At 36.2% G+C, this 20,904-nt stretch overlaps 1 protein-coding gene across 3 annotated transcripts in view; it reads left to right on the top strand.

Moving 5' to 3' along the window:
• LOC137660212 (axin-1-like) overlaps positions 1 to 20,904 on the top strand; it is a 132,936-nt gene that overhangs the window by 19,010 nt on the left and 93,022 nt on the right. For all 3 annotated transcript variants that reach the window (XM_068394926.1, XM_068394927.1, XM_068394928.1), the window contains exon 2: positions 2,390 to 2,632. The gene's annotated coding sequence lies outside the window, so the exon portion shown is untranslated. The remainder of the gene's footprint in view (positions 1 to 2,389; positions 2,633 to 20,904) is intronic.

Genomic DNA, 20,904 nt, shown 5'->3' on the forward strand with positions numbered 1-20,904 from the left:
AATTTTGGTTTTTGTATTTTCAGTAGGCTTTAAGGAGCTCTTCATTTATAGGCTAAAAGTTGCAACATCTTTGTCTGTGTTTATCGTGCTTTGTGACATCACAACAAGTATTTTCTTAATTTTGTACAAGATGCATGCAATATATATGTAGTTATTTACCATTTTGTATCATGAGCATTTAGAATATTACTAACTAATTTTGCGATGTGATTCGTGCACAAGTTTCTCTGTAAATACTTTATGTATGGGACATCACATATTTTCCCTCATCTTATACCAGTAAAATTGGTAAATTGTACATAGATTTGCAATTAAAGTAATTTTGTGACATTGACAGATTATCCTAGGTTGTTAGGTAACTTTCCCTGATTTAGATGTTTTAACCAAGTTAGTCTCTTAAATAGAACTTTGAAAAATAATACAATTTTGTGCAATAGATGAATTTGTTTTGAATAAATGTAGGAGAGAATATGACTTAGCTTCTGTAAATATCATTTTTTGAATAGAAACAACAGTAGGAGCTCCAGATATAGATGTTGTCTAGCTTATTATTGTTAGGAAGATCAGGAGACTGAAAACAAAGAAGGTTTGTGCGGAGAGGGTAGGGGTTTATGAGCTCGTTCTTATGTTCGGGTCTTAATTGCTGTATAGTACTGTTAAAATTGGTTTTGAGAGCCTTTTGGGATAACTATTTAATTCTTGATTTGAAAAGAAGCATTTTGTAATTGGTGAGGGGTAGATCCTGTACAGTCTTTTAGGCTAGTAAAAGTTTAAAAAAAATTTCTAAGTACAGAGTACTGAATTTAGTTTCAGCTATATTTTTTTTGTCGTGTATTATAACATTACAAAATTTAATTGAAAACAACTTTCTCACACCTGATTTTTTTAATGGTTCTTAGTTTCATATTTTTATATACCATAAAAACTTGTAAGCACAAAAATATACACAGTAATCTTAGGTAATATATACTTTGATTTACAATCTTCATTAGTCCATCACATTCAGTAGCTATATTGCCTTGTCTCATTCAAGGAGGTAAAGTATGATGTTTTGGTCCAGTTTAAAATCCCTCTTCCAGGAGCCATTTAAATCTAGAAGCCCCCCTCTAAAGAAGGAAGGTCGTATTCAATTAAGTGAACAATGAGATGGCCATTATATGGTTGATTAGGCTGAAGACCTGTCAGTCATGTCATATTTTTACCTGGCTGGTTTACTCCCTCACTGCACACATTTGAAACTTTTACACATGAAAATGAAAGAATGAGGCATAACTTTGAAGAGTAGACTATATTTTTTAGAGAGAGAGAGAGAGAGAGAGAGAGAGAGAGAGAGATTGATTTTAATTTTTTTGTTTTTTAGAGAGAGAGAGAGAGAGAGAGAGAGAGAGAGAGAGAGAGAGAGAGAGAGAGAGAGAGAGAGAGAGAGAGAGAGTGTTCGTAGTTAAAATAGAGAGAAGGGGATTTTAATTTTTTTTTTTTGAGAGAGAGAGAGAGAGAGAGAGAGAGAGAGAGAGAGAGAGAGAGAGAGAGAGAGAGAGAGAGAGAGAGAGAGAGAGAGAGAGAGAGAGTGTTCGTAGTTAAAATAGAGAGAAGGGGATTTTTAATTTTTTTTTTTTGAGAGAGAGAGAGAGAGAGAGAGAGAGAGAGAGAGAGAGAGAGAGAGAGAGAGAGAGAGAGAGAGAGAGAGAGAGAGAGAGAGAAGGGGATTTTATTTTTTTCTTTAAACACTGACTGAGAGAGAAGGGGGATTTTTTTTTTTCAGTACAAAACACTAACTGGTAAAAAAATATTTGTTTGTGTTTAATATATGAAACAAGTGGGGAAAATTTAGTTAGAATTAAACATTTACTGTTAGAATAAATTTATATTGTATTAGATACAGTATATGAATCTAGTGTACAGAATTTATTTTCAAGTAAAAAATCCAGAATAAGTAGTATGCGATTTTTGTCTGGATTATTATTCTTGAAATCTAAATGTACTTTCCGTGAATTTTGACTTATGGTTTTGGAAAGTATTTTTGGTTCGTTTTCGTTGGCCGGTAATGGCATGTTTTGTGTGTAGCTTTTAGGGGATAATGGTGCGCTTGGAGTAGAATACGAACTGAAAGGAACTTGTGAATGGGGCGACAAAATTTGTACGCTTGAGGCAGCCGCAGCAGATTTTTTTCTCTCCCAGGATGGTTGTCGAACCCACGGTTGGGAACCAAATAATCGTCCTTGGAGCTCGACATTTTTGCTGGCTGAAGGGCTAAGAGGGGGGAATGGGGCTGAGCTATTGTGTGGTGATTTAATTTAATTCCATAAAATTTTTGAAGTTGTTTTTTTGTGCTAAGAGCTTTTACAGAACTTCGTGTTATGGCTTTTAATGATTCTTTGTTTGATTTCAGACTTTGGACCCTTAATACTACACCAGTGAGAAAATAGAATTTGAAGTAGAGAATCTTCTTCAGTGCAGTAAGAAAAACTACTGGCTCGGCAAACATTGAGCTTACGAGGGCCTCCCAAGGGTTTTGGGGGTCAGCTGTCCCTTTCAGCGCGTGTTCGGCGGGAACAATGGATAGAACAGAAGCTAGACTTGTTCACGCCATGTTTGCGTTGTGATTGGTCATCTGGACTGCCTGCAGATCCTTGTGAGTCTTACCCGCCATTTGTAGTTTTTAGGTTTGCTTTTTTAATCAACTGCTTTTCCACTCTCGTCCCGCACGCCATTAGGCTTTTGTCTTTTCTTTATGAACTCCCTCGCTCTCTTACTCATGAGTCTTGGCATCATTAGCATTATTATTTTCTCTCTTTCTCTCTCTCTCTCTCTCTCTCTCTCTCTCTCTCTCTCTCTCTCTCTCTCTCTTTCTCTCTCTCTCTCTCTCCATTGTTGTCTTTCACAACCTAGAATAATGTTATTACATTTTCACTTCATTAATCAGGAACTACTTTTGTGAATGCGGTTTTGTTTTAATGTTGAGACATTGTGTGAAAGGAAGCTGCAGGATATTCCTAGGTATTGTTCTCAGAATGTCAAGGAGAAGCTATTCAGAGCATCTAGGAAGGCCTTGGGGGAAGATTTAAGTTTTTAATTAAATATATTTTCATCTTTTTTTTTGTGTGTGTACACAGGAAAGTTGTATGGGATGATTAGACATGGTTTATTTAAGCATCCAGTATGTATTTTTTCAAGTTTTAAAAGCTGCTTCGGGGATATTGAAATTGTTTCATTAGTAGTTTGAATGTTTTTGTAGCTCTTTGTAGCACAAAAGTATATTGTTTAGCTGTTTATTAGTTCTTCTCATTTCTTCCTTGTTTCTAAGGTTATCTATTAATTATTAACTTCATTGTTATTTATCTTAATTAGTTTAGTATTCTACACTTGGCTGCTTTTCCTATTTTGGCTCTTGGATTGTAGCATTCTTTTTTTTTTTATTATGGTTAAGAAAGGCTTTTAATGATGATGATGATTATTATAATAATAATAATGATGATAATATTAGTAACTGTTTTATCGTATAAGAAAACTTTGTAGGGTATTTAATCTTCATGGTTTTTATGACGTGTGTTTTCAAAATACTTATGTCATAAGTATTTGGATTGTTACTGTATGACATACAAATTAACAGCTGTCAACATACATATGTCATGAGTATTTGGATTGTCACTGTATGTATAACATGCAAAGTAACAGCTGTCAAATTTACAAGATTTAAATAATGACTATAGCTTGGGATATTGCATAATCATAGAAGCTTAAGTTAGAGAACTGATTTTTTAAGAGTTATGTATCGATATTGTACAAAGCTCTTGGAAATTTTCACAGCGCATCAGTTTGTCTTCAGTTTGTAAGTGCAAACACTCCTGTACGCAGTTTAAAGGGGCCATGTGATTAGCAATTTTTTTTTGCCGTTTCATAGATGTGCCATGATAATCTGTTAACTGTATTTTTTTGGGGTTGTACAAAGATATCTTATTCACAAGATATCAACAGCTGCCTTCAATTTTTTGGTCGTCTTTTACAGCACAGTATATGATTGTTATGTCTAGTTAAAGTAAATCTGTTGTGCTTCTTGCTCTTTCCATCATTTGGGTTTATCTCATTTTATAGAAGAGCGACCAGGGAAACGAAGGGGGAAAATATTAGTAGGGGTCGGAATAGTACGCCTCTCATTCTTGGAGGAAGGGGGGAGCAGCTGTGGAGGAAAAGGGGAGCCAGGAGATTGGAGTTCTACGCATCAGGTTTGAGCATCCCTTCCATATTGGCAAAGTAATCTAGCTGATTCGTCTTATTCATAAGAAAAGGGTTGGCTTTATGACTTGACATATTGGTTAACAAAGAGTGGAGCTGTGCAACATTTTGTTGGATTAAGGAATATGATGTTATTTGTTTTGACTAATGTATTCTGCTTTGGACTAAGGCTACATAATAATCTTGTTTTAGGAGAGTTAGCTCTCTCTCTCTCTCTCTCTCTCTCTCTCTCTCTCTCTCTCTCTCTCTCATTGCTGCTTATATTTTTATATCTACTCTTATGGTTTTATATGGGCAGACTTTATTTGTTATCAATTCTAATTTTGTTCTGCTTCCTTTGTCTCATTGCATCATTAATGGTGGCACTCCTGTTTACCATCTTAAAAAATTTGCTTTATTTGCATCTAAATTTTAGTTTAGTAATATTCAGATCATTTAGTTTTTGGTCCACTATAATCATTGAATTCTCTCTCTCTCTCTCTCTCTCTCTCTCTCTCCTCTCTCTCCTCTCTCTCTCCTCTCTCTCTCTCTCTCTCTCTCTCTCTCTCCTTTGTTGATCTAAGTAGTGAAATATGCACCTTAGTTAGTTATTGTTATAGATTGAGTAAAATATTCAAAAGTTATTAGTTCTGTCAAAATTTATTGCATCATATTGAAAATAAATGACTTGGCAATGTAATCTTTTATTAACACACACACACACACACACACACACTCTCTCTCTCTCTCTCTCTCCTCTCTCTCTCTCTCTCTCCTCTCTCTCTCTCTCTCTCTCTCTCTCTCTCTCTCTCTCTCTCATATTTTAGTATGATTTAATTTTTTTTTGCAGTTTGCTTGTGGACTAAGGGTGATAAGAAAATGTAATGGTTTTGAATATTATATTTTTCAAATATAATCTTCTTCTAAAGAACTGATTAAGTTTTCAGTACTAATTTCTCATGAATTTCATGGTTTCAGCAAAAAGGATAAAGGTCTTGAATGAGCAGTATGGATTAATATATTATACTTTGGAATGATTTAATAGCTTCCTGTAGTGAGGTAGTTCAGATAGAATATCCTGGTGATTTAAATGTCGTATAATTGGTTTATGGAAAATTATTTTAGGAACTGTGTTGTCTTAATTCCTTTGAATAATAAATCTGTATTTAAGGAATGTTTTTATTTCGTATAAATTTGGATAGACTGAATTAGAAATCAGTGTTGATGCAAGAGAATATTCTCATTATTGGCCAGTGGAACTCTACTCCTATATTTGCTTGTGTTGCCTATTGAGCCAATTCCTGGAAATGAGTAGAGGTTTCTCAGTATGTTTCTGTAACCGGTTACAAGGTCGTATCATGATTGCTAAGAGCAGAGGTGTTTACTGTGCCCACTTCAATCATGTCTTTGATTTTATGATAATTGGAAAAGGACAGAGCAGTTTGCTGAACATTAATAATTGTTAGTCTTGCAAGATATTTACATTATATTTGTTCCGTAACTGGAATACAAACAACGCTATTTAAAGTGGGTGATTAAATAGCTAAGGTTTGTATAGTTAGGAAAAATACAAGTTATCTACGAATTTGTCTTTTTCCTAACTATACAAACCTTAGCTATTTAATCACCCACTTTAAATAGCTAAGGTTTGTATAGTTAGGAAAAATACAAATTATCTATGAATTTGTCATATTTATTATAAAACTGTAGATAGGAAGTATTTTGGGTTGAGGGTGGGTGGGTGGGTGGGGGGTACCTGGATGGCAGGATTGGGTAAGGCAGGTAGCAGATGAAGACCTTTGTTACTTGTTATTAACAGGGGGTAGGAGTTTGTGTGCTCATATTTTGGGATCTTTTATTAGCCTGGGTAGCTTCTTTATATCTCAGGTCTATTAAATCTGTCTATTGACTGCCGTAGTTCTTTGTTGTTTGCTTTTTAGGTTTGATAGGATTTTTGATTTGGGGATATTGTGAGTTTTTGGGTTGGAAAATTTATGGAGAAGCAGGTGTAGCCTTCAATTTTTTTTTCTACATAAAGCAGTGGACCTTTTCTTTCCTGTTTTTTTTTTCTTTATATATTTCTGGCTTGATTAAATCGACAGCTTGAACGATTTTGATAATTGGGTAAACCTATTTTGATTTTGCCAATTTAGCCCCTTGTAAATTGTGATGCTATTTTTCATTGTTGTAGACCGTACTATCCATTGTTTTTAAGTATAGAAAACATTTCCTACTGTTGATGAAATATTAGGCAGTCACTTTTTGAAGGACATGCGTTTTTATTATGGTGTCTTGGGATAATCTATTGTTAAGAAAATGTGGAGGGGCTGACGAGTGGTTGGCATCCCTGGAATCGATATGCCATATGTCCGGCGAAGGCTGGGAGGAGGAGGCTGCAGTGAGAAGCTGGGGGAGACGCTCTCTGACCACCACTGATACCGGCCGCATCGATCGGGGGTTTACATGCGCACTTAGAGATGGGGGCCTGGGATATGGAGGAGGGGCAGGGAAAAAGCGTTTGTTGTTGTTCGAAAGGGGGGAGGGCCAGGGCCACTGCTCCCCTCTGCTGGGCGTGCACAGTGGTAGGGTGACGCACACAAGTGACGCACATAGGGTGTCCCCACAGCAGAGCCGATCACATCCGTGCGAGTGAGGTAAACAAGTTGACCTGGAAGGTGAAGTTCATAAAGCCCAAGGCAGGGCTGACCACATTACCCTTCCTTCTACCCACTTATTGTATTGTAATAGTGTTATTGTGTTGGCCTGGATGCCTGGATCATCGCTACTAACATAGAATGGGTAAGATGATGATGGGTTAGGTATTGTTCCTCCCTTTCTGTCCAAACTGCTTGGCGTTGGCCATCGATCGCTTTGTCGTTGCGGAATGGCCGAGCGCACGTTCTCGCGCGACTAGTTTCCTATAACATCCCCGAATATTTCCGAACAAAAGGATTAGAAAAACATCGGAACAAAGTCCGATAGCTTCAATTGTCCGTGAATGACATGTAGCTGACCCCTCGTGTCGTGACAGTTAGGTAGTGTCGTGAATTAGGCATTACTAGACTTGCCAGTTAAGGATCGCTCGAATAATGCTTATATTAGATATCATACAGTTTACCTGTATCTTTATGTTAACAAGAGATTTGGATTTTTTAGGTTATGCGCTCGAATGTCTTTGCGTATGTACGATTTTATGCCGACCACAGTACAGTACAGTACTAGTGGAACTAGTAAATAGATTTTTAGCCTTGTACGTCATTAGCATATTTTGAAAGATTCTTGATCCACGAAATTCATCAATACAACGATAGGAATTTCAAAGCATTGGACAAAGTTATTCTTTCAAGCTTTATGATTTTGTATTTTATAGCATCAAAACATCAAGATTGTTATGTTTGTGAGTTTTATTTTATGTGTGCGGTATTTATATCTTAACTACTTTTTACAGTATGGCATAACATTCATCCTGATATTAAACTGTACTGTCTAATGTATATTTGATGATTTTATCTTTATTATTGCTACTTGCCTATCATAGTTGCTTTGATCTTGAATCTGGCTTTTGACAAATTGTTTTAACTTCCTGTAATATGTCCATTGGTTTTCTCTTACAAAAGGCCTGTTATTTTGGTTTTAAGCTGAACACACAGTTAGGCCTTGCAGCACATGCTGCTTCAGATAAGGTGGTTGAAGATAAAACTCTTTTGTTTAATCCTGTCTGGATGGTCAAATCTTCTATATACTGTATTACTATTGCTCGGACGCACACAACCCTTGGCGTTTGTCTAGAACTACTTCAGACGACTGAAGAAAGCTTTTGCCTGTTGGATGAAGAATCTTGTAGCTGTTGATGTAAATCGTGACCAGACAAAATTTTGTGAAGGGCCACTCAATGCATATAAGTTTCATTAAGTTAGTTGAACCTTGGGCTGCTATATGAAAACACTAAAAAGCAAAAACTGTCTCTGTAGAGATATAATGGATAAATTATGGATAGATGTTGGCCAGAATACAGTAATGCAATATATTTATATACACACTGAATATGTATCAACATTCATGGAAGTAGAAGTAGATATGTATATATCTTTTGGTTGCTGTTCTTTAGCAAATGCTATCCTTAGAATGTCTATTTTGAGTACTGGAATATGATGATTGATTTTTTTTTTTTTATAATGCATTGAAGAGCTATAAAGCACAAATTTCATTTCAACTATATGATGCAATTTCCATTTAGATTATTTCTGGTGAAGTGGGTTTATTTATCAGTTACTTCATCAGTTGATAAGTACTTTATATACAATACAGTATTCTGTAACACCTGATGCAATGTGTGCCTCTCCCAAAACTATTTTATATGTGAGGATAAGGAGATTTTGTCTTGAACTATCTTGTCTGGAGCAATGTGTGACAACTTGTATATTGTATAAAATGGATACACTACAGTTAACGTCATTGTCATTGACTGGAATTAATCTCAACATCTTGTCGATTAAAAAGAAGCAACAGCTTTGACAATTCTTTATTGTTTTGTATATTTAGATTATCTCCGACCTCGTAAGTGCGGGCACTTCTGTATTATCGGGTGTTCTTAGATTCTTCCCAATTTCATACTGACACTTCTGTATGGTCTTGTATGTTTAGGTTATAACCAATCTCATGTGTGCAATAATTTTGAATTATCTTTGATCTTTAGATTGTTCCTGATCTCATAAGTGCAATACGTTTGTATTTATATTCTTATATTATTCCCAATCTCATAATCCAATATTTTTTAATTATCTTGTATCTTTAGATTATTCCCAATCTCATAAGTGCAATACTTCTCTATTATCCTGTATCTTATACATACGACACTGCTGTTTGATCTTGTATTTTAGATTATTCTGAATCTCATACACGTTATACTTCTGTATCGTCTTGTATCCTTGTATTATTCCCAACCCTGAAATGTAAGGATATTTAAGACTAGCAAGGAAGAAGAGTCATCAATACACTTTGCTCCTCACAACCAATTAATCATAAAGTTGCCTTATCTGGCATTAGTCTGTCTCCCAAGATGGATGCTTGATAGTTTTCTTGACTTCATGATGCTTCAATTTTTTATACTTTTATCGAGAATGTAATCCAATTAGACATTCTCTTTTAGATTTTGTAAGCTAGGTAGAAACAAAGAAACTTGTAGTGAAGTCTGGTAATAAGAGATAATGTTTCTTCATTATACTTTTAAGAAAAAACTGAAAGTAGAGTTTTTATTTTCTCCCTTACACATTTTGAAGGATGAAATATTTGATCTTCCTTTATAAATTCTATTTTAAATCCTTTTGTTCCTACGATATGTTCAGCTGTGGGCCAAACTGTGACAGTAAAGTCAACCCTTAACTTGAAAATCCACCAGCCTGCTTTACTTATTAGCATTATTATTGGAGTAGATGTTTGTTAATGTACCTTTTAGAAATATTTTTGCTGATAAATCCCAAATAAAAGATAAATTTAATAAATTACAAGCTAGGGTTAGAATTTATATGAAATTAGTGTTAATATTAGAATTCAGAGTTAGCTCTAGGGTATCTGGAATATTCAAATGTAGAGGCCATGTAATATAGTCTTTGTTACTTGGGGTTGTGGTGGCTGGTATGGTGACATCCCTGACTGGTGAACGGCAGACTGGGGTTCGAGTCCCGCTCAAACTTGTTAGTTCCTTTGTCGCTGCAACCTCACCATCCTTCTGAGCTAAGGATAGGGGGGTTTGGGGAGCCTATAGTCCTATCTGCTGAGTCATCAGCAGCCATTGCCTGGTTCTTCTTGGTCCTAACGTGGGTGGAGAGGAGCTTGGGTGCTGATCATATGTGTATATGGTCAGTCTCTAGGGCATTGTCCTGCTTAATAGGGCAATGTCACTATCCCTTGCCTCTGCCATCCATGAGCAGCCTTTATACCTTTAATAGATTTTGCCACATTTTTTTTATAAGTTGAAGGTGCCCCTCAGGAAAACGGCACCTCTCTGTACTGAAGTTTGCTTGTCAGGGAAGATGATGTGTACCATGTACAGAGTTTGTGATGAAGAGACAATATCTTTACCTAAACAAGTGTTAACCCTCTGAATAAATTTTCTGTGTATATATATATATATCCATATGAACTGATGGTGCATGGATCCTCAAGACAGTTAAGGCGGGCATTTAGTTGACTGCGGTGATATTGTGTGTGGTAATTATTAGGAGATATATTTACAAAGCTTATTAGCATTCAGCTTCCATTGCATTCAATAATTTACCATTATTACTAGGCTTTTATACTTGCCCATTTTAAGTCTTCCAATGTATCAAGGAAGGAATTGCTGTTGTTGGTGTGTTAGCTTGAGATTACCCATTTGTCATAGGAAATAACTATATAGAGTTTAGGGATCCATTTTAAAGATTGGATATTTTAACAAATGTATGTGATGTAAAAACATTTATTTGATTTGAAAGTATATTAGGTCTCGATTTTAAAACTCAATTTCAAGTGCTTTCAAAGAAAAAAAAATATATATTGGATTAGTTATTGCCATTTTCTTTGGGAGTAAAATTTTGTGACTAAAGAAAGAAAGTGTCATTTGTTCCCATACTAACAAACCTTCTGTGTTATTTATTTGGATTATCTTTTAGCAGAGCTGGAAGGTAATCCAAATAAATAACTCCAGGTTTGTATTAGTTATGGAAAAATACAAATTATCTCCGAATTTGTCATATTTTTAATGAAGAAAATATTTAGTAGCGTGTGAATTTACTGATTCATGTTTTTTTTTTCTGTATGTATATATGCAGTACTTATATGATTTGGGTGCCATTTTTATTTCATTCTTATTTGTTTTAGATGCACCATTATGTTGGCTAAGCTGCATTATTTTGAAATGATGGAAGGGTAAGTGAACCCACCTTAGTGATTTACTGTTCTGTGCCACTCTTATTGTTAGACTATTCTCGAATTGTGAAGAATAAGTTGCTTCTTGTAGAAACATGTTTGCCAGTTATGTCAGTGGCTGTGTTAAAAAAAAAAAAAGTTAGTGGAACTTTCGTAAAGGAAATGGTCTCTTCCCATAATCGTCAGTAACTGTTGTAGGATAAAGTACTGTATGATTGAAATAAGTTACTTCGACTAAATTCCCATCCTTCCATCCCTCCATCCTCTTTGCTATTAAATGGGATCAAAATATAAACATTGGCTCCAGATTCTAAATGCAATCTGCCTTTCAATGGTGGTAGTTTAGTTTAATTATTTGTTCTCTGTGATTTCATTTTGACGAGAGCCCAGTCTGTTAGTTATCGTTAAAACACTAAGCTTAATCGAGTTTTACTTAATCTAAACTAAAGTAAGACTTTGACCTTTGTCTAATCTTGTCTTACCCATAGCTATTTTGTATCTACAGTGGATGCTATTCTGTATTGTGTTTCTTGTAGAAGTCATATCTAGTAATAGACTTAATTTTTATGGTGCCCTAAATACTGTTCTGAAAAACCTTTACTAAATGATAAAAACTTTCCTTTATGGCTAATATTTGAGGTACTCTACTTCATGAATGTGAGAATTATTACTTCCTGCGTGTCGTAAGAGGCGACTAAAAGGGACGGGACGAGGGGGCTGGGAACCCCCTCTCCTGTAAAAGTATCCTGTGAGACAGCAACAAAGAGATGGAGCTGGGGGGAGAGTGACTGCTCCCCGCACTCTAGTTTTGGGGTGTTTGAATGTGCGTGGATGTAGTACGATAGAGAGTAAAAGATGTGAGATTGGAAGTATGTTTAGAAGTAGAAGGATGGATGTATTGGCCTTGTGTGAGACAAAGATGAAAGGAAAGGGTGAAGTGATGTTTGGTGAAATGTCTGGTAGAGTGTCTGGGATTGAAAGGGGAAGAGCGAGAGAGGGTGTGGCTTTATTGTTGAGTGAATGGATGACAGGTAAAGTAGTGGAATGGAAGGAGATATCATCTAGGTTAATGTGGGTAAGGGTTAGGTTGGGTAGGGAATGTTGGGCGTTTGTCAGTGCGTATGGGCCAGGTAGTGAGAAAAGTGAAGAAGATCGGAATGAGTTCTGGAGTGAATTAACTAGGTGTGTAGAAGGACTGGGTAGAAGGAATTATGTAGTTGTTATGGGTGACTTAAATGCTAGAGTGGGTGCTGGAGAGGTAGAAGGTGTCATTGGGAAATATGGCGTACCAGGTGAAAATGAGAGTGGTGAGAGACTGGTAGATATGTGTGTTGAACAAGAGATGGTAATAAGTGCTAGCTTTTTTAAAAAGAAAGATAAAAATAAGTATACATGGGTAAGAGTGGCAAATGGAAGAGTAGTAGAAAGGGCATTAATGGATTATGTGTTGATAACAAAAAGAATGTTTGGAAGATTGAAAGACGTGCACGTGTTTAGGGGTATGGCTAACGGTATGTCTGATCATTTTTTGGTGGAAGGAAAATGGTTGTAGCAAAAGAGTGGGGAATAGAGTAGGTGGATGTAAAAGGGAGCTAGTGAGGGTTGAAGAGCTAATAAAACCGGGGGGTAAAAAGTAAATATCAGGAAAGGTTGAAAATGGCATATGACGAGGTGAGAGTAAGAGAAACTGTAATTTAGAGGAGGAGTGGAAGTTAGCAAAAGAAAATTTTGTTGGGATTGCAAGTGATGTATGTGGCAAGAAGGTTGTTGGAGGCAGCATGAGGAAGGGCAGTGAATGGTGGAATGAAGGAGTGAAGGTAAAAGTGGAAGAGAAAAAGAGGGCTTTTGAAGAATGGCTGCAGGAGTAATAGTATAGAGAAGTATGAAAAATATAGAGAGAAAAAGGTGGAAGTAAAGCGCAAGGTACGTGAGGAAAAGAGGGCAGCTGACCTGAGGTGGGGTCAGGGACTGGGTCAGTCATATGAAGAGAATAAGAAGAAGTTTTGGAAAGAAGTGAAAGAGAGTAAGGAAGGCCGGCGCAAGAATTGAAGAGACAGTGAAAGATGGAAATGGAAGGTTGTTAAAAAGGAGAGGAGGTAAGGAAAAGGTGGGCGGAATATTTTGAAAGTTTGCTGAATGTTGAGGATGATAGGGAGGCAGATATAATTGCGGTTCCAGGTGTTGAGGTGCCAGTGATGGGAGATGAGAATGAGAGAGAGATTACAATAGAGGAAGTGAGGAGAGCACTAGATGAAACGAGAGTAGGAAAAGCATCGGTATGGATGGTGTGAAAGCTGAGATGTTGAAGGAAGGGGGGGTGTGACTGTACTTGAATGGTTGGTGAGATTGTTTAATGTGTGTTTTGTGTTGTCAATGGTACCAGTAGATTGGGTCTGTGCATGTATTGTACCACTATATAAGGGTAAGGGAGATGTGCATGAGTGTTGTAATTCAAGAGGTATTAGTTTGTTGAGTGTAGTTGGAAAAGTGTATGGTAGAATACTGATTAATAGGATTAAGGATAAAACAGAGAATGCATCTTGGAAGTACAGGGTGGTTTTAGAAGAGGTAGGGGTTGTATGAATCAGATTTTTACAGTTAGGCAGATATGCGAGAAATATTTAGCAAAAGGTAAGGAGGTGTATGTTGCGTTTATGGATCTGGAGAAAGCATATGATAGAGTTGATAGGGAAGCAATGTGGAATGTGATGAGGTTATATGGAGTTGGTGGAAGGTTGTTGCAGCAGTGAAAAGTTTCTACACAGGTAGTAAAGCATGTGTTAGAATAGGAAATGAGGTGAGCGATTGGTTTCCGGTGAGAGTGGGGCTGAGACAGGGATGTGTGATGTCGCCGTGGTTGTTTAACTTGTATGTTGATGGAGTGGTGAGAGAGGTGAATGCTAGAGTGCTTGGACGAGGATTAAAACTGGTAGGCGAGAATGATCATGAATGGGAGGTAAATCAGTTGTTGTTTGCGGATGATACTGTACTGGTAGCAGACACAGAGAGAAGCTTGACCGACTAGTGACAGAATTTGGAAGGGTGTGTGAGAGAAGGAAGTTGAGAGTTAATGTGGGTAAGAGTAAGGTTATGAGATGTACGAGAAGGGAAGGTGGTGCAAGGTTGAATGTCATGTTGAATGGAGAGTTACTTGAGGAGGTGGATCAGTTTAAGTACTTGGGGTCTGTTGTTGCAGCAAATGGTGGAGTGGAAGCAGATGTACGTCAGAGAGTGAATGAAGGTTGCAAAGTGTTGGGGGCAGTTAAGGGAGTAGTAAAAATAGAGGATTGGGCATGAATGTAAAGAGAGTTCTATATGAGAAAGTGATTGTACCAACTGTGATGTATGGATCGGAGTTGTGGGAATGAAAGTGATGGAGAGACAGAAATTGAATGTGTTTGAGATGAAGTGTCTGAGGAGTATGGCTGGTGTATCTCGAGTAGATAGGGTTAGGAACGAAGTGGTGAGGGTGAGAACGGGTGTAAGAAATGAGTTAGCGGCTAGAGTGGATATGAATGTGTTTGAGGTGGTTTGGCCATGTTGAGAGAATGGAAAATAGCTGTCTGCTAAAGAAGGTGATGAATGCAAGAGTTGATGGGAGAAGTACAAGAGGAAGGCCAAGGTTTGGGTGGATGGATGGTGTGAAGAAAGCTCTGGGTGATAGGAGGATAGATGTGAGAGAGGCAAGAGAGCGTGCTAGAAATAGGAATGAATGGCGAGCGATTGTGACGCAGTTCCGGTAGGCCCTGCTGCTTCCTCCGGTGCCTTAGATGACCGCGGAGGTAGCAGCAGTAGGGGACTCAGCAGTATGAAGCTTCATCTGTGGTGGAAATGTGGGAGGTTGGGCTGTGGCACCCTAGCAGTACCAGCTGAACTCGGCTGAGTCCCTGGTTAGGCTGGAGGAACGTAGAGAGTAGAGGTCCCCTTTTTGTTTTGTTTCTTGTTTGTTGTCGGCTACCCCCCAAAATTGGGGGAAGTGCCTTTGGTATATGTAATGATGATTACTTCTAGATTGTAGTAACGATACACTACGGCAACCTGTCTTCAATATTATCTGTAGTTATATTGGATGTGTACATCATTTGTCCTTTGCTAAATGGAAGAGATGGTAAAACTAAATACTGAAGCTTTTGGGGTTTAAGATATTGTACTGGTGTACTCTGAAATTTCTGCTATTAAAACCATTTGTAATATTTTCAATTACTGTGTATGTTACATATATACAGTATACTGTATACTGTATATATTTATTTCTCAACATTGATGCTCTGTCTAGTTGGGTGCTGGGTCTTATAAACCTTTTATTTCAAGTGCTTATTAGAGCAAGTTGCATTTTCTTTATATGGCAAAGAAAAATTTCAAGGGTGATGTGGTACCGACCTGAAGCCCATTGCGTTGGTATCTGTGGAGATTCTTCTGTGTATGTTGTACTAGGTGTGGATAGAATTTCTAGGATTGATCTGTTTGCATTCTGATGTAAACTTGAGCTACTCTTTCATTGAAGTCTATTTAACCTTTAAAAATAGAGAGGATAGATTGTCTGATATCACGTCAACTCCATGAGCATATGTTATTGTTCCTGTGTACCCTGTTATTCCTGCCCTTAATAAAGTTACTGGATGACACTGGGATAAAATAGAGAGAAGGCCAAAAATAACTGAGTTTGTCAGTTGTATGTATCCATTCGGAAGTTAAGGAAAGGATATTAGAGGACAAGATTGAATTTCTTGGAGCCTTGGACAATTTGATCTGCTTAATGATGTAGGGTTTTTAAGGTCTATTAGCTTATTTTAAGCTGTGAAACCGGTGTGGAATAAAGGCGAGATGAGTAGCAGAGAGGACTATGTTTTATTGGGATACTTTTGAAAAGTGTTTTTTGTAAGCAAAACCATACCTGAGGGAGTATTATTGTTATTACAGTATTATTATACGTTACAAAGATAATTATGATCATAATAAGACCACTGAGTTCCATGACTTGTTATTAAATGAGAGGTGAATGTAGATAAGTTAAACAGACAAGTAAGGAGAGATCAGAGGTAATGGATGGAAAATGAAAGCTAGGAAGCAATGCAGCTGTTGCCAAAAGGGGTACTCCAAAGGATGTTTAGTTCAGTTTTTTATGATGTATTGCCAATTTTTTGGGGTAAGCTGAAATCATCCATATACATCATAAGGTATTTACATTTGAAGCCATAAGTTACAACTGTAGAAAATATCACTTAGTACAATAATCTCCCCGAAAAACAACAGATGAAAATTAATAGCCTAGTACAATTAATGTTTACCAATGTTTAACCTTTGATATGCCTAATGTAATCTATTAAGTAATGTAGGAAATATTTTCATATATTGTGAGAGTTCAGCAAACAAGGAAAAAAAAGGGTATAATCTGTGCAAAACAGCAAATTTCTGTGTTCTCGTCTTAATTAAGCTAGAACTCATAATAATAGAAATCATAATTCCTAAAACAGCCATAACAAGTCAGAGAATGTGGAACGAAGTCTGGGCTGCCATGAAAAATTTATCACCAAAGGTCATGTACAAATTGTTGAAAGAAACAAGAAAACTCTTGAATTACTGTGTTCACAGATAAAATTACACCGAGTTTTGCATAGCAAAACAGTGAAGACGAAGTTTGGGTTGGTTTGAATTTCCTGGGTTAATTACTACAGTCCATTTCTTTTAGCGAGGCAGATTTACACCGACTCGCAGCGGTGCCCTTTTAGCTCGGAAAAGTTTCCTGATCGCTGATTGGTTAGAATTATCTCGTCCAACCAATCAGCGATCAGGAAACTTTTCCGACCTAAAAGGGCACCGCTGCGAGTCGGTGCAAATCTGCATCGCTAAAAGAAATAGACTATAGTAGTCTGAACATATGAAATGTAAGCTTAATGCAGCAAAATGCTCACAGCGGTAAGAAGTAGGGAGATAGGAAAATATTGTACTGTACCAAATAGATTACTCAAGGTGAAGAAAATTAAAAAAAAAGTTTAATGTTTAATCAAATGGTGATGCATTCTTTTCATAGTAATGGAAGTTTTTTTTTTCCCTTTAATGTCCTTTTATAAAATTCACAAGTTCTGGGATATGAAAATTTTCTCTTTGAAAAATGTTGGTATTTTTATTATGTAGTACTGTATTATATAATTTTACAGAATATGCTTGTTGAAAGTTAAAGCATAGTGTGAGGAAATATAAGCGATTTACAGATTCCAAAGGTTCTGAAAACTGGCCATCTGTTTGTGGATGAAAAGTTGGAAGTATGTATGAATGTATGAGACAACAGTTACAACTTCTATAATTGACAAACATATACATTCTCTAGACCTTGTGTAATCAGCAAACATATAGCTTAAATATGTCCCCTAGATAAGCCTAGCAAAGTTTTCCGATAAGTTTGGAAGAGAGAGGAAGGGAGGATGCCGTGTAGTCTCTCTCTCTCTCTCTCTCTCTCTCTCTCTCTCTCTCTCTCTCTCTCTCTCTCTCTCTCTCTCTCTCAGTAATAAAATATTTCTTGCCTTTATGAAGTGTTTAGGACAAATGCTTACTGTTTTACATTTCCTTGACTCGTGATTGAAAGTTGAGCATACTGCATGAGAACTAAAATAGTTTTAGAAATATACTCATTATATTTTTGGATATTGAGGACAGAAGTCCAACCAGTATGTGACTAAGAAGTTATGTTTCAAGATGTTTTTATATAAAGATTTTTAGATCATTATTAAGTCAGTCATGAAATATGAAATCCATAATATTGTCTCATCCAACAAATACTACGTGTACCATAGCATATCATTTCTGATCACACTCAAATATTCATCCTAATTTTGGAGTTTTATCTATGTTGACATACTGTGCAAAAGTCAATTGTAAACTTATAATTAACCCTGGATAGGTACGGTCCTCGGACACCCCTTTAAGGGTATACTCGGACGCGAACGACCCCGACGCCAAAAAAAATTCTTGAAAAATCAGTTTTTGCAGTAACCTCCTTTTTTCTTTTGCCAAAAAAAACTTCAATGAATGCTTAAAACAACTGTAAAGATAAATACTACTCATCTGCAGAAAAACTATTTATTATAAATATTTTAAAAAATTAAGTAGAAAAAAAAGACCTGACATAAAAATTCATAAAAAAAAAGTTTATACATATATACACAAATCCTTTTAGGAATTGATTCTTGAATGTTTAGGACACATCTTGATGTATTTTGGATGAAGTCAGACCCATGGAGGTGAAGATCTGAAATGAGAAAAAAAGGGTAACTTTTTTTGGCCAAAAAAAATTGTCCAAATTTCATGAATTTTTTTGGGTACCCAAATGAAATAGGAAGTGGCTAATTTTTTTAGGGAATAAACATATGTTATCCTAAAATAGAAATATGTAAAAAAATCTTCATTATTTTGTAAATTACATTTATATCAGGGGCCATATCTAAAGGTAATTTTTTGAGTACTTGGAAATTTCGTAAAAAAATACATATATTTAATATATAATATGATATTTATGCAGGTAAAAATATACCAAAATATCACAAATTCTATAGGGAACAAGAATATATATAGATAGGGCAGCTTACGCTTCGGATATGTCCACAAAATGGCCGCCAACCACACTGACTCAGACTCCCTAATCTGCCACTTGAAATGTAGGAAGGGTATGTCAATTTCAAGGTGTTATTTACTAATCTAATTATTATTGGATATGCATAAAAATTGTATGGTGGGTTGCTGGATAATTGTCGATTATTTTACGACTATAAAATTAAAATTCTGACCCAAAAAATTTTTTTTGAAGGGAAATAAAATCGAAAAAAAAAAAATGTAAAACAATATTTTAGCTAAAAAAATTTGATGATATTCAATCAAAAAAAAAGTAAACAAAATTTTCCGACAAATAAACATCTAGAGGAATCATTACTCTGTGATAGTTCCTTAGTACGTAGTAATTTTGAAAGAATTGGGAAAAAACGAAAAAATGGCAATCACCGGAAAATCGAACACATACCTATATATACGCCATATCTGGCTAAAAAAAAGATAGGCATGGGTAGCCAGATCATCTAGAAACACTTTCCAACACTATAAAAATATAAGTTTTGCGACACTACTTGCCAATTCCTTACGGTAACATGACTAAGCAAAAAAATGCAAAACAAATAAAAAGGGGCACTCGTGGAAAAATGGCCATTCTAATATACGGCATTTCAGAAAAAAAAAATTTCAGCCACGTGCTAGGCAAACCATCAAGGCATATTTTCCGACAAATAAACATATAAATGAAATATTACTCTGTGATAGTTCCTTAGTACGTAGTAATTTTGAAAGAAATGGGAAAAAACGAAAAAATGGCAATCACAGGAAAATCGAACACATACTTATATATACGCCATATCTGGCTAAAAAAAAAATAGGCATGGGTAGCCAGATCATCTAGAAAAACTTTCCAATACTATAAAAATATAAGTTTTGCGACACTACTTGCCAATTCCTTACGGTAACATGACTAAGCAAAAAAATGCAAAACAAATAAAAAGGGGCACTCGCGGAAAAATGCCCAACATTCTAATATACGGCATCTCAGATAAAAAAAAAAGACATGCACGTGTTAGCCCAACCATCAAGGCACACTTTCTAACACATAAACATAAAAAAAAAATCAATAATATACGGCAATTCCTTACTACGTAGTAAATTTTTACAAATATTGAAAAAAAAACCGAAATTGGCAACCGCAGTTAAATACCCAATATACCAATAACTACGTCGTATCTGACAAAAACAAAATCACGCATGGGTAGCCAGATCATCTAGACACACTTTCCAACATTAAAAAAGCAAAAGTTTTACGACACTATTTCGCAATATCTTACGGAAAAATGACTTGGCAAAAAAAATTAAAAAAAATTAAAAAGGGACACTCGCGGTAAAATGCCCGACATTCTAATATACGACATCTCAGATAAAAAAAAAGACATGCACGTGTTAGCCCAACCATCAAGGCACACTTTCTAACACATAAACATGAAAAAAAAATGAATAATATACGGCAATTCCTTACTACGTAGTAATTTTTACAAATATTGAAAAAAAAACAGAAATTGGTAACCGCAGTTAAATACCCAATATACCAATAACTACGTCGTATCTGACAAAAACAAAGTCATGCATGGGTAGCCAGATCATCTAGACACACTTTCCAACACTAAACAAGCAAAAGTTTTAAGACACTATTTGGCAATATCTTACGGAAAAATGACTTGGCAAAAAAATGAAAAAAAATGAAAAAGGGGCACTCGCGGTAAAATGGTCCTCGTGGTGATGAACGACATTTTAACTAAAAAAAAAAACATGCACATGGTAGCCAAACAATCCACCAAGACTTTCCACAACTGATAACCTATACAAGTTGCACCATTCTACGACAATTTCATAATATGTAATAACTTTGATAATTATGCAAACTACCTCAGAAGGGTAAACTCGGACGCGAACGACCCCGACGCGTCTCAGAAATCGGGGAAGGAGTACAGCTACAGCAATGCACATCTGGACACTACTAGAGCGTGTAGGGGAGACACCTCCTGCAGGTCGATCACCCACAAATTCAGTCACAGGGGTGAGTCACGTGAGAAAAACCTGTTTTTTTTTGACGCTCGGGGTCGCAAACGACCCACCGTACCTATCCAGGGTTAAATGTTATCATAGCCTTAGTAGAAGATAGTGTGGCTGTTTTTATAGTTCAATTTCACCATTTCTTTCAAGGTTTTATTCTTTTATTAT

Source organism: Palaemon carinicauda, chromosome 20 (assembly GCF_036898095.1).
Source record: "Palaemon carinicauda isolate YSFRI2023 chromosome 20, ASM3689809v2, whole genome shotgun sequence".
NCBI lineage: Eukaryota > Metazoa > Arthropoda > Malacostraca > Decapoda > Palaemonidae > Palaemon > Palaemon carinicauda.